This window comes from Siphateles boraxobius, unplaced genomic scaffold, assembly GCF_051911475.1.
Source record: "Siphateles boraxobius isolate OS27281-9 unplaced genomic scaffold, OSU_SipBor_1 35, whole genome shotgun sequence".
In the NCBI taxonomy this organism is placed as follows: Eukaryota; Metazoa; Chordata; class Actinopteri; order Cypriniformes; family Leuciscidae; genus Siphateles; species Siphateles boraxobius.
In genome coordinates this window covers 4819893-4832500 of record NW_027508975.1, presented here as the reverse complement: position 1 = coordinate 4832500, position 12608 = coordinate 4819893, and the positions used below count along the sequence as shown (strand labels likewise).

General features: G+C 35.2%; 1 long non-coding RNA gene across 1 annotated transcript in view; it reads left to right on the top strand.

Moving 5' to 3' along the window:
- The window catches only part of LOC143702352 (uncharacterized), a 25383-nt gene extending 13076 nt beyond the window's left edge, over positions 1-12307 (top strand). Inside the window, exons 2-3 of the long non-coding RNA XR_013190432.1 lie at positions 12072-12108; positions 12235-12307. This is a non-coding gene — a long non-coding RNA (uncharacterized LOC143702352). The remainder of the gene's footprint in view (positions 1-12071; positions 12109-12234) is intronic.
- Positions 12308-12608: the final 301 nt, after the last annotated feature.

Below are 12608 nucleotides of genomic sequence, written 5' to 3'. Positions count from 1 at the left end.
CTGTTGCTGTTGTAATGGTGGATGTTCACATGGTGACATCTAATGATGTGTGCTAAGAGATGTCTGTGAGAATTCTCCATCAGCAATGTGTGTTTAATGTACAAAGCAGTTCGCACACATGCTTCAGACACTTTGAGCTCATGTCTGGCCTTTGTTGTATAAGAGGTAGTGTTGTTTTGGTATTATTTATATACTGTTATAGTATTTATTAATATGTAATTTTATCTTATACATTTTAATTTAAGTTTTAGTAAATTTGTTATGAATGGAAACTTGTTTCAGTCACTGAATAAAAAATAAAGAAGGTAATTTCTCGCTGACTAATTAATTGATGATTTTTTTATCTCAGAATTGCATAAGATAAAGTCACAATTTTGAGTTATAAAGTCAGAATTGCATGATATAAACGTGCAATTCTGAGGAAAAAAGTCCTTTTAGTTTTTTTCCCTTCAGAATTGGATTTTATAACACACAATTGAAAGTTTATATCTGAAAGTTCTGAAATGAGTCAGAATTGCGATATATAAATGTGCAATTGTGATAGAAAAAAAGCCAGGATTTTGAGTTTGCCTCAACTCGGACTTTATACCTTTATACCTTTATACCTGAGAAAAAAAGTTGCAAGATAAAAAGTTGCAATTTTCTTCGTTTATTTCATTGCAGAAACAAGCTTCCATAGTTTGTAACTGTTTTCCCACTTTATATTAAGTGGCTTTAAGTACTATGTACTTACATTGAAATTAATAATTTGATACAATAGACTTATTGTGTACATACATGTTTTTACATTGTACTTATATTTTGAAAATACCTGCATGTAATTACAGCTGTAATTAATTTATGTAATTACATTTGTAATTACACTGTTAACCCTTCCCTTACACCTTAACCCACCCTTAAACCAACCCATACCACCTCACCTGACCCTAACCTTACCCGTATCACATCTCAATAGCAGCGTTTTTTGTAAAGTGTTTTACAATACAACCTGAACACAATAAGTACATTGTACTTACATCGAAAAATAAGTACATAGTACTTAAAGCCACTTTATATAAAAAGTGGGACCAAAAAAAATATTTAGTTAACAATAACCACACTGGTTAGACTCACACTGCAAGCCTCAGTGCTCAATTCTGATTTATTACTTGGATCCATTTTTATGTACTTGTTTTTGCTGTTCACGTTTTCTTTAAAATGCAGCCAAATATCAGATTTGAGTGTCACGATCAGGGTCACAATCTTAAACTGAACCACATGCACAAAAGAACAACAACAGGCGGCATGCCGCATAGAATTATATGGAAATAAACACAAAAGTTACTGAAGTTAGTATTTTATGCATTCATTTTTGAGCAAATTTGTGCGCAGACGATAAGGAGGACGCAGACGAGGATTAGGCGAAAGAGATCCGAGTTTTACTCATACAGTCTTGCTTGTATAGAGAATATCCTATTCCATGTGGTTTGTGCTGTTCACAGTGTTATGAAAAAAAGATCTGAGTCGTATATGAGCAAAAAAATAAATCCGATTTGGGCCACGTTTGCCTGCAGTTTGAATGTAGCAATTATGTGCATATTATAAATGAAGAGTCACATTCTGGTATCTATTTCTTAAAGATGAATGCATTACTGAAATGACTAATTGTGGCTTTAAGTCTCTCCAGTGTGACAAATGCTAAAGTTTACCTTTGAGCAAAGTTGTGGGCTCTTAGCTTCCGTTACATCAATGAGTCAGCCTTTTACCGCTGCGACCTTTTTCATTAAAAAAAATGAACCGTTGATATTAAAGTGTAAGTGAGCTTTTGAGATGAAACGAAACATGAAAACGTACTCAAACCCTTCAGCATTGCTTCTGCATTGATTTTTAGATTGAGTATTAGCTCTGACAGAGCCCTTGTGACCTGACTGACTTGACTTATCCTAATCATACAGTGTCAGCTTCACACTACAGTAAATAAGTGACAAATAGAAAGCCAACTTTTAGAACCAGAGTTGCTGAATGTACATAAATATGTTCATTTCTGTTTTATGCTGAACAGATTTTTTTTGCATACCCTTATCAAGTCTTAATCAAAATTTCAGATATTCTTGCCCCAGGATAGTGGCCAGGAACAGTGTTCTGAAATATTTTGAACATCACAATAACTGTAATTTCTGTTCCTTTACTCCTACTATTAGAAATGAAAAAAGAATGAGAGCTCATGCATGTGTTCTGTGTTACTCTATACCAGCCTTCTTCATTTCAATAAATGCATTTGATATTGTTGCTTGAAATTGGAGACTCTTGTAAGATTGTGTTATATTTACATTCGAGCTCTAAATGGTCAAAATATAATGGGGAAATTGATTATTAATGAATCATTTCTGCTTTGTTTTTTATCACTTGAATTAGATAACACGACCAAACAAATCTGTTTTGTACACAATTTGCACGAGGCAATTTGGTTATAACACTCTTTTCTGTCATTTTATGACCATTAAATGAATGACTGCTGCCATGGTCACCAGAATTTTTTTTTTTTAAGTATTTATTTTTATTCAGTAACAGTGCAAACATTCTAATAGTGTGCTAGTTTGTGTTAATAAGAAACAAATGTGCCTTATTTATAAAGAAAGGGCCGTATTTCCTCTAAACTGGATGACTTCATTTAAATTCTCATTGTGCTATTCCAGTGCATTTAGAGCCTACATTGCAGTTAGTTTGCAGGGTTTTGCATATCAGTGTTGTGGATTACAATCCAGTTCCTGAATTTAAACTGAATATGAATAGACGACACAATCTGAGCAATTCGTTACTATTTTACGATTGCTTAATTGGTGGCTAATTTGTACACATTTGTTCAATATACAACCTGTTTAAACCCCAGTGACAGTAAAATTGTTGTACAATTGAAAATATTTTATGAGTTGGCGATTTCGCATGAATTTGTACAATTTGTAAAAATTAATTCGAAACCGCCACCTCGTAAAATAGTTACATTTCCCCATGGGATCGGGTTGGAATAAAAGAATTGAAATTTAGAATCTAGAAGTAGAATTCACATTAAAGTCAAATCTCAAAGAAACATGGCTAGTCTATTCTTTTATATATATATATATATATATATTGTTTTGAGCTATATATATATATATATATATATATATATATATATATATATATATATATATATATATATATATATATATTGCCTTATTTTGAGTTCTTTTTTATTTACAGTATAGACCTTATGTAGCCCCGCCCCTTTTCAGCATTGCACTCCGTCTTTTGTCTTCCGATTTGTATCTTCACAATCTTACGTATTATGAATGAACTGCTCATTTTAAAATCTTCTCTGTCTACTGAAATTTGTTAAGATGTATGCTTTAAACACTACAATGCTCAAGATAACTCTATTAACTCTACAATAAGTAAATCCACTTCACCAACTAATTTCTCTTGAACAGCAATGTCATTAATATATATAGAGCTACCGCAAAAACAGAAGTTCAAAGACGAAATTCTAAAGATGGCTACGTTTTTGTTTCTTTGGAGAATAAGGTCTATATGTCTTTGTAGTTGAAGGTTTTATAGGCCTTGATATATTTTCACTGATATACTGCATGTTGATATAGCACAACTTAATTTTTTCCAAATATCTTTAGTATTAAAGTACCACATCAGTAAAAAAATAAATAAATAAAAAAGGTACCCACCACATGGAGGGCAGAAGGCCACATGATACCTCTGATTGGCTGAGGGAGGAGCAGTTCAACCACAATGTTCTAATTTCTCACTGCATAGTGGTTTCCATGATTAGCGATTAGGGATCTAAAAAAAAAAATCAAGGGCAAAAAAGAGGTGCTTCATTACCGGTCCATTAGGAAAGGAGAAACAGATGGAGAAGAGGCAGCAGAGAGCATGAGGGAATCAGGAACAGGAGTGAACTGGAGCATGGTGAGAGGAGAAGAGCTTGAAACCAAATCCCATAACATGGCTTAAACAATGCAATGTGAAGAGAGCCAGAGGGGAATTCTGCATGATGTCAATTTCAACAGAGCATGTGCACTTTCACAGATCGTAAAGCTGTAGGAACAGAATGTAGACGGAAGCCTCTCTCCTTCCAAATCCATTGTGAATACTTTACTCTAGTTCTTTGAAAACAACATGGTTTTATCGATATGAAACACCTGGAAGTGGGAGCGAGGGTTTCCCAGTCTGGCCTGCTTCTTTTGTCTTGAGCCATATCTATGAAACATGATGTGGCGTCTTCATACAACAAATCTGGATGGGTTTTCTTTCTACAGAGCTTGACGTGAGTTGAGCAAGATGCTCAGGGTTTAGTATACGCGCTTACTGTTGAACGACTGGTGCCAGAATTTCCTGCTGGCCTTATGGCTTAGTGGAGCTTAGCCAAAACTAGATAAGCAAAAATACTGATCAAGATGTTATCTTCTCGGCATGCCATTGAAATTCACTGTCCTTGACCTTTGAGCTCAAAACAGAAAAAAATCGTTTAGTGCAGTGATTGTGCTTTTTAGTGTAAAGGATTGAGAAACAGTGAAAAAAATTACCGTAAAGAAATATTCAGGGTTCGATACAAGATTTACGCTATACAGTTTGTGGCATCACCACATACGATCATATTGATTCATCCCTTGTTTTACCTTTAATCAAGGTTACAGTAAGACACACAAACCATGGAAATAAATGGGGCAAATTGTCTGAGCATTTTAAAGCAGAAATGTGAAGCTTATAATTTTACAAAACTAGGTACATTCATTTTTCTGGTAAAACATGAATTATTTGACACATAAAGCTTACTCTGTCATTTTATACAGTTATTTAAATACAGTATATTTAATACAGAAGCTTATTCTGTCATTTTTTACAGTTATAACATTCATTCGCTCATGTTAACTAATGTGGTTAACTATTGGAATCTTACTGTACTGTAAAATGAGAAGTTATATCCAATTTAACAATATAAACAGAAAAGATTAGCAAGCTTTTTTTTCTCCCGCACACTTAAGTCAATTTAACACTCATTATTTGTCTTGTGGCCATACTTTTGAAGTATTTCAATAATCATGGATTGGAGCCATTCACTTCCATTGTCCCATTGTAATCCAGTTTCCAGGATGGCCAATTATAATTTAATTGTGATTCAATGTTAAGCCACACATGCTGCTGACCACATGGAGACATTAGTGGTGTCCATTGCTGCAAAACGGAATAAATATGTAGCTTCATTTATTTAGCTTCATGGTGACACAGTGTCACTTGATGTGACAACTCCAACCCTTTTGGATTGAATCCTAATGAACCTTTCCAATAACACAAAAAGAAACAGACTCTCATACACTTCTTATCGCCATAATGTTCACCACAGGTGGCACTTTAATACCTGGTGTCAATCAAAGAGCCCTTATCTGCAGCCATAATGGAGACCATACATCAGCGCCTTCATCAACCCAGACATAGTGGATCTTGTAAAAGAATGGAGGTGTGGATAGTGCTCATGTTCTGAATGCTCACAAAGATCTTTAGAACACAGTCCCTGTTCGATTTCAGAGATCGCTGGATTCTTTGATTTCTATTTGAGTGAGCTCTATGCAGCTCTATCTAACTATTGAGTCAGTCCTCTTATACTGTTATACAGGACATTTTGAGCTCGGCTAAATGTTTTCAACATTGATCATATTAATAACTGTTTCTTGTGCAACATTCTGAAGGATCATGTGACACTTAAAACTTGAGTAATGATGCTGAAAATTCAGCTTGCCTATCACAGGAATAAAGTACATTTTACTATTAAAATAAAAAAAAAGTATTTTTAAATTGTAATAATGTTCCACAGTTTTGCTGTTTTTATGTATTTTTGATCAAATGATCGCCATTAATAATCAGTGAAGTGTTCGATTTTTTTTTTAACAAAATATTTCCCAAATTTCAATAACATAATTGCTCAAACAGCATGAAATGTTTTAGACCAAACAACCAGCTAATACCACAAAACAACCACATTCCACAAATCCACTGCTAATGCTGTTTTCCCGTCAAAATTGTCATTTTGTCATTAAAATCGTATTCTTCTTCTTCCACTTCTCCTCTGCTCTGTTTTTTCCCCTAATCTGTCTTTCTAATAAACATGTCACTACTATGAATATCGTTGGCTCTTTGACAAATTGCTTAAAGGGATAGTTCACTCAAAAATGAATATTCTGTCATCATTTACTCACCCTCAAGTTGTTCCAAACTTGTGTGACTTTCTTTCTTCTGTTGAACACAAAATAATATATTTTGAAGAATGTTGGAAATCAGACAATTGATGGTAGCCATTGACTTCCATAGTATATTTTTTTTCCTCTATGGAAGTCAATGACTGCCGTCAACTGTCTGACTGCCATTTTTGGGTGAACTTTCTCTTTAAGTTCCTTTATTGCAAGTCATTTTGGATAAAGCATCTTCTAAATGCAAATGTAAAAACTGTATGTCTAATATTTTAAAATTATGATGGAAGCATGAAAATAAACTGCATAACAGGAATGACCCTATTGATGTTTCATATGCATAACCACTGCAAGTGATAATAGCATGTTGGCTTTCCTCCATCTGTTTTGTCTGGTTGTCTTTGAGAAAACATCATTGTATCCTCAGGCTGAGGCCTTTGTTTTGAGCGTGGAGAGAGGCCACTAATTGAGTGAGAAGTGCTGCGTGTGTGTTTGTATCTGCTATAAGATCATGAGAGAGCTGGGTAATTTACATCAGTCAAAAGCTCGCCTATGAACGCAGACCTGACGTAACCCCATCATCTCTCCCTGTCATCAGCGCTAGTCTAATTAGATCAACAACATTAAGAGTCTGCTAATATGAATCAAGATGATTCCTTTCTTTTTGATGTTTGCTGATTCACCATGGTGCCTCTGCGTTCTCTTTGAAAGAAACTCGCTGTTTATTCTACACCCCAAACACAATATTCATTAGCAGCACAATGCTTCTTCAGTGTACAAGTGGTGTCTTTTATTAATGAAATAAATAATGATATAGTTTTAAATAATTATTTATATGCACTCAATATTGGCTTAATAGGAGTGGATGCATAAAAGATTTGCTTACATGAGAGAACAAGGGATGAGGAGCCACGCTCACAGGTGCATCACACCTCTTTAATGCAGCTACCTTCTCATTTCCATGACAGATTCTTGCTTTAAAACTTCTGGAGCGAACAATTCATGCCCTCATTAGCACAGCAGAGTAAATCTTTCTTGTTTAAACGCATTATGTTTGGCTGCTTGTATCTCTTTCAGAACGTTTTTTTTTTTTTTTTTCAGAGGAAAAGATAATATGCCTTTTGACAGCTATGATTCATCTGATGTTTTAATGCTCTTTAACAGTGTCCCACTCTTTTGTTTAGTTGATGGCATTGAAGTCACAGTCTCTCATCATCGGGGCCCTGATTAGCTGCAGAAATTCATATTTTTTTAGATCTGTAAGCTTTTTTTTTCTTTTTCTTTTTTAATTAGCCTACTGTTTATTATAGGTATGCACCGATATTTAAATTGTAGCTGATTTGATACTTTAATGTTATGGCCAATAAACAATGAATGATATTAAAATGATAAATTATATTCAAATTGTGTAATATTTTTGTCTAAATACTAAAGACATTTTTAAGGCAAATTTAGGCATCTTAACATTGTAATGTCCAAAATGAAAACTAGATTTTCATATCAGATTTAAATAGTTAATTTAACAGTTGCATCAGTCATGTTATTAATGATGTGTAGTGAGCAGTAGATTATGGCAAAAGTTAATCTGAATGTAAAAATCAACATGCACAACTTAATATCTAATATCAACTGATGTATATAACAGATTTGCAGAGGAAAAAAAGTTGGTTTGTTGCATCTTGGCATATATTCTGTGTGTGCATGTGTGTGTGCGTGCGTGTGTGTGGTGTCCTGGTAAACCCTACATTATGGGGACAAAATGTCCTCACTAAAATGGCAATATCTGAAATCTTTGTTCTCGTGGGGACATTTTTTGGTCCCCATATGGAAAAGAGCTTATAAATCCTACTCATTTAAACTGTAGGATAGGGTTAAGTGTAAGGGGACAGAATATACTGTTTGTACAGTATATAAATCATCATGATGTCTATGGAAAGTCCCTACAAAACATGAGAGATAGATAGATAGATAGATAGATAGATAGATAGATAGATAGATAGATAGATAGATAGATAGATAGATAGATAGATAGATAGATAGATAGATAGATAGATAGATAGATAGATAGATAGATAGATAGATAGATAAAATATGCATATAGCATTTGTTTATTGTTTATTATAACAACAATGTTAATTAACACTCATATAAAAACCATCTGTTCAGTTCTATTTCTCTCCGTCTTTCTACTTTAATGCAAGAACGTGTCCTATGTTAAAAGCTCATGAGACATCTGTGCCCAGGGCATGTCAACAGCATAATCCGTCTCTGGCTATTGCAAGAAAGCAAATACAACCAGTCACAAGAGCCCAAGTCTGCGTTCCTCTGAAGTGATATTCAGACGGGATTAGTTTTATATGGGTAGGTGGGGTCATGCAATAATTAAGCGTTTCACATACTGCACGCTCCAGTGCCGGTAATTACAGCATCTTTTATCTTCTATAATATGTCCTGAAGAAATAACAGGTAGGAGCAGTCTCTTGTGAATTGAAATTCTGTTGAAACCCTGTGAGATTAATCTCCATGGCCCATGTCTAGCCTGTATGGCCGTGTGACTTTCAGGCACTCCAAGTGTCTCAAGTGGACATTGACCAATGAGAAGACACTAGAAAATGAAAAGATGCACTTCAAATCTTCTCACAGGGACAACAATGACCGTTGAGTATAGATTTATGGGTTTTCTCTAGCATATTTGTGAAGTATGGTGTTTTTGTGAGTGCTTTAGATATTGAAAATTCTGCATGAAGGTGTTAATCTTTTGTAGTGCCAGGGCTAAATTGAATAAAACTAGTAAAACTGTAACATTGTGAAATATCATTACAATTCATAAAAATAATAATGTAAATTATTCATGTGATGATTACTCCAGTCTTCCAGTGTCACATGATCCTTCAGAAATCATTCTAATAATATGTTACTTTTTTTATTATTTGTATTAATGCTGAAAACAGTTTTGCTGCTTTATTGTTGTAGAAAACGGGATTTCTAGATTTTTTTATGCACAGGAAGTTCAAAAGAACAGCATTTATCTGAAATTTAAATATTTTGTAACATTACAAATGACTTAACTCTCACTTTTAATCAATGTAATGCATGCTGAATAAAAAAAAATATTATTTAAAAAAAATTACTTCCATCTAGTGTTGTACAATATTCATATATTATTATTATTAATAATAAAATTGTATAGAATTGACCCAACAGAACAATATATTAAAAATAAAAACAACATTAGAACAAGAGTAAGAACAAATGTATGCCCATGTGAGACAACTAAAATATGCACATACATTTGCAAATTGTACAGAATAATTAGTCAATATGCCCATTTTCTCTATATATTGTAAACAGTTTCTCTACATATTAACAAAAGACTTGATTCCTTACGAGGCTGGGTATAGAACATTGTGCTAGCCCACAGTTTAGGCCACATTCAGTCAAATTCATTAGTGAACACTAGTGAATCTCTGTTGGGGATTGGCCTTTCTGTGCCTTTCAGTAAACCACTTAACCTCCCTTCAATAATTATCCACTCACTTAAGACAAGTCATTATTTAAATGCTGCTCACAGCAAAAAGGCTCTGAATGGACTACAGGGGGCTAATTTGAGAGAAGGGGGACATGTTAGTGGGGAATGAAAACTTTCCCACGATCAGGGATGATTTTGCCACAAATGAAGCGAGCCCGGCTCCCCTTTAAGGCTTTGAAGACTTTTCTTCCACGAAAGGCCCTGGAAGGTTTGATATATAATGAATTGAGTTTGGTGGATTAATTTAATTGACGTTTATACCCTCTAATTTGGTTCAAAATCCCGGCAACACAAAATAATGATGAGCTCAAAATGGGGAAATTCCCTCAGATTGGGCCTCCAGGTTCCGGCTCCATCAATAAATTTGCGGCTGAATGAAAAGTGGCTCCCGGGCCTCCTCTCTGGCCCACGTCAAGGAAAATGAATTAAAGGGGTCTATACGTGTGTCTTTCCGCCTTAATGTCATTCCCCTCCAACTTCTTCCCTCCTTTCCTCTTCTAATTTAATTCTGCTAAAATCCAATCAGAATCATTTGACATTAAAATTGAGTCTCAAAGGGAAAACGAGAGAGAGAACTGTGGAAAAGCCAGTGAAACGGAGGATAACGCTCCATCCCTTTCATCCACGGGATGGGACTCTTTTCATTATTACTCTACAGTTAGGAGCGAATCGGCCGGGATGGAGCAGTGTGGCGGCCCGAGGCCTACGGTGTATGACAAACCATCCTAATGAAAAGTCACAGTCACTGTAGCAGGCTGACACAGCGACCCCGCATATAATTACGCCTTTAATAATAAATGTCTAACTCTAAGCGTACATTTTTATACCCTGCGAGTCTCTCTTACAATGGCTGGGCTGAATATTCTTGGTTCAAAGAGATAGAGACGGTGGAAAAAAGGGTCTGTGGTTTATTTTGATTGTCCTGGTTAGGTTAGTTATAGCTCCACTGGCTCATTTTTGCTCGGATCGTGATGAATTATCTAAGCGCAATGACACTGCCTGAGCGGTGCGAAAATATAATCAGGTAGAAAGACGTATCATATTACTCACACTTTCACAGGAAAATAATTTACACATCCGACATCGCATGCTAACGCGCGTGATTTACTTCCCTCCTCCTGCTGAGCGTGGAGATCGTGCCTCTGTTGTTAGTGTTGTAACCCACTTTTCAATTATCCATGTTTCTTTTTCTCTGTTTTCGGGGAGTTTTTCTGTGCAGTTTTTGGATTAGGAGTTGCACGCCGCTGTATGCGTTCAGTTGTTTGTCTGTGAGAGGCTGGGAAGTGTGAGTGTGTGTTTGTGTTTGTGGTCTAGCCTGACCATCTGGGCTAAAATAATCTGATCAGTTCATGGCTCTGTGAAGAGCAAATTAGGCTGTGTGTGTAAGTAAATATTTATTTATTCAACTAAAAACTTCTCCACATAAAGCAAAACAAACGGTCTTTATTGCAAATTATGTGTAATTGAAAAAGAATGTAAAAAAAGCATAACTTTAAAATAAGGCTGTGAATGGTAACTTTAGTTAATGCACTTGGTATAATGGACTGACAATGAACAATATTTTTTATTAATCTTAATTATTTATTAATACATTTATTATTATTTATAGATACTTATAGATTTTGTATGCACTAGTCTAGTTAGATTATATAATTCATAATGCATTCCATAATGCTAAATATTATGTTAAAAAAAATACAATTAACTTAAACCATGATTAATAAATTATGCTGTACTGTTCATGTTTGGTTTAATTTTTGCATTCAATAAATTGTTCACCCAAAAAAAAAAAAAATCCCATCATTCCCTCACCATTAAGCAATCCTACAGGTAGGTGTATATGACTTTTTTCTTTCAGCCAAACACAATCTGAAGTGAATGGTACCTTAGATTTCGAAAGCCCAAAAAGCGCATCCATTAATCTTAAAAGTGATCCATACAGCTCCAGAGGGTTAATAAATGCCTCCTGAAGCGAAGGAATGCGTTGTTGTGATAAAAATTTACATTTTAGGTGTCTCACCTAAGCTTACATTACTTCTACATCCTACGTCATACATCATACGTCGGGTCAAAGGTCACTCTTCTGCCGGAACTCGACTCCATTGCTGTTAGTCAGTGATTACAGTTCATAAACGTTCTTACAAAAAATGCATTACTTCGCTTCAGAAGGCCTTTATTAACCCCCTTAAGCCGTTTGGATCACTTTTATGATGGATGGATATGTTTTTGGGGGTCTTCAAAATCTAGAGCATCATTCACTCCCATTATAAAGCTTGGAAGAGCCAGGATATTTTTGTTTTCATATGTATAACTCCGATTGTGTTTTGCAGAAAGAAGAAAGTCACATACACCTAGGATGGCTTGAGGGTGAGTAAATTATGTGATAATTTTCATTTTTGGGTGAACTATCCCATTAAATATCTTTAACATTATGGTCAAGTGTAAAAGAAAGAAAGCTTAATATCTTCAAAATAGTTCCCACATTTTTTGCAGGCCTTGTGACAGCTGACAGGACATTATACCTCTATCGTGATCAATGTGTCATTTCACACAGCAGTTGATCATCGAGCCCGTTCTCATCCTTTGGCAGCATATGTGACGCCATATGACAAAACGGCGAAATACTACGCACATGGCACCCTTTAGCGTGAATATAACACGCGAACCCAAGGCGTCATAAAGTTGACTGGCATCCTTTAGCGTGAATATGAGACGCAGACCCTACCCCACACCTAAACCTACCCATCACAGTGCGTGTTATATTGACGATAAAGGGTGCCATGGGCGTAGTATTTCGCCGTTTTGTCATATGGCGTCACATATGACGCCAAAGGATGAGAATGCTTTAGATCATCATGCAACAGTTT